At 38.7% G+C, this 2561-nt stretch overlaps 1 non-coding gene across 1 annotated transcript; it reads right to left on the minus strand.

The window, feature by feature from the left end:
* Positions 1 to 713: 713 nt before the first annotated feature.
* On the minus strand, positions 714 to 820 carry LOC132648429 (U6 spliceosomal RNA). Its single transcript, XR_009586831.1, has one exon. It is a non-coding gene; the product is annotated as a U6 spliceosomal RNA (small nuclear RNA).
* Positions 821 to 2561: the final 1741 nt, after the last annotated feature.

The following is a 2561-nucleotide window of genomic DNA, read 5'->3' on the forward strand; positions in this document are numbered from 1 at the left end:
TTTCTTTAGGTGTATAGATTTTAGTACATTTATCCTATATTATATGGCTAATAGCCACTTGTAAATGATTATATAACATATGAGTCTTTCTGCTTCTGTGATACCTCACTCAGCATGATCATTACTAGTTCCATCCATTTGCCTGCAAATTTCATGATTTCTTCATCTTCAATTGTTGAGTAGTATTCCATTGTGTAAATATACCACAATTTCTGTATCCATTCCTCAGTTGAGGGACATCTAAGTTGCTTCCAGATTCTGGCTGGTACAAATAGAATTGCTATGAACATTGATGAGCAAATGTCCACGTTGTATACTTGAGTCTATTTTGGATACCTGAATAGGGGTGCTATAGCTGGATCTTGAGGTAGCACTATTCCTAATTTTCTAAGAAAGCACAAGATTGATTTCCAAAGTGGTTGTAAAAGTTACATTCTCAGCAGCAATGGAGAAGGGCTCCCTTTTTTTCCACATCCTCTCCAGCATGTCTTCTCACTTAAGTTTTTTATCTTTGCCATTCTGATGGGAGTAAGGTGCAATGAAATCTCAGGGTTATTTTGATTTGGATTTCCCTGATGTTTAAGAACATTGAACATTTCTTTAAGTGTTTCTTTCCCATTTGATAGTCCTCTATTGAGAATTCTCTGTTTAGCTCTGAACTTCATTTTTAAATTTGATTACTTCTTTGTTCATGTTTAAGTTCTTGTGTTCTTAAAAATATGGAACTCTTCATGAATTTGTGTGTCATCTTTGCACAGAGGCCATGCTAAACTTTTCTGTATCATTCCAGTTTTAGTATATGTGCTGCCTATGCAAGCACTCTTCTTTAAGTTTTAAAATTACTCACTTGACTTACTTTTTACATTATATGTATTCTTCCCATATTGCATACATGTTTGTAATATATTTTATCTTATCCACACCACACCCCCTTCAGGTTCCCTTATTGGATATTTATGTAGCCATTTTTTTTATTATCTTGTATCTTTCACATGTAATATATTTTGTCATATCTACACGACAACTTCTTCAGACTTTTTCAAGACTTAACCTTGCCCTCTAAACTTATGTGACTTTCTAGTTTTATATTTTTTTCTTTTTTTTAGCACATATTTTTATAAAAATATATAGGACATTTATCATAGGTCACTTTCTCCCTTGTCTCTATTTTTTTTACCTGTCTTTTTTTTTTAATTTTTCATCAATTACAATTTATTCATTCTGCATCCCCCCATAAGCTCCTCCCTCCTCCCCCCCAATCCCACCCTCCCTCCTTCCTCTGCATGCATGCCACTCCCCAAGTCCACTGATAGGGGAGGTTCTTCTCTCCTTTCTGATCTTAGTCTATCAGTTCACATCAAAAGTGGCTGCATTGTCCTCTACTATGGCCTGGTAAGGCTGCGCCCCCTCAGGAGGAGGTGATCAAAGAGCAGGACAATCAGATTATGTCAGAGGCAGTCCCTCTTCACATTACTATGTAACCCAATTGGACTCTGAACTGCCCTGGGCTACATCTGTGCAGGGGTTCTGGGTTATCTCCATGAATACTCCTTGGTTGGAGTATGAGTCTCTGGGAAGTTCCCTATGTTCAAATTTTCTTGTTCTGTTGCTCTTCTTGTGGAGACCCTGTCCTCTCCAGCTCTTACTATTTCGCAGTTCTTACATAAAATTCCATTCATTCTGCCAAACAGTTGCCCATCAGGCTCAGCATCTATTTTGACAGTCTGTAGGGCAGAGGCTTTCAGAGGCCCTCTGTGGTAGGTTCCTAGGTTGTTTCCTGTTTTCTTCTTCTTCTGATGTCCATACTCTTTGCCTTTCTGGATGGGGATTGGACATTTTAGTTAGGGTCCTTTCTCTTCCTTAGTTTCTTTAGATGCACAGGTTTTAGTGGGTTTGTCCTATGTTGTATGTCTATATGAGTGAGGATATACCATGTGTGTCTTTTTGCTTCTGGGACAACTCACTCAGGATGATCCTTTCCAGATCCCACCATTTACCTGCAAATTTCATGATTTTCTTATTTTTCATTGCTGAGGAATACTCCATTGTATAGATGTACCACAATTTCTGCATCCATTCTTCAGTTGAGGGGCATCTGGGTTGTTTCCAGCTTCTGGCTATTACAAATAAAGCTGCTACAAACATGGATGAGCAAATGTCCTTTTATTGTACTTGAGCCTCTTTTGGATATATGCCCAGTAGTGGTATGGCTGGATCTTGGGGAAGCGCTATTCCTAGTTGTCTGAGAAAGCACCAGATTGATTTCCAGAGTGGTTGTACAAGTTTACATTCCAACCAGCAGTGGAGAATGGTTCCCCTTTCTCCACAACCTCTCCAGCATGTGTTGTCACTTGAGTTTTTGATCTTGGCCATTTTCATGGGTGTAAGGTGAAATCTCAGGGTTGTTTTGATTTGCATTTCTCTAATGGCTAGTGAGGTTGAGCATTTCTTTGAGTGCTTCTCTGCCATTCGGTATTCCTCTACAGAGAATTCTCTGTTTAGCTCTGTTCCCCATTTTTTAAGTGGATTACTTGGATTGCTGCTTTTCAGCTTCTTTTGTT

This window comes from Meriones unguiculatus, chromosome 16, assembly GCF_030254825.1.
Source record: "Meriones unguiculatus strain TT.TT164.6M chromosome 16, Bangor_MerUng_6.1, whole genome shotgun sequence".
Classification (NCBI taxonomy): Eukaryota; Metazoa; Chordata; class Mammalia; order Rodentia; family Muridae; genus Meriones; species Meriones unguiculatus.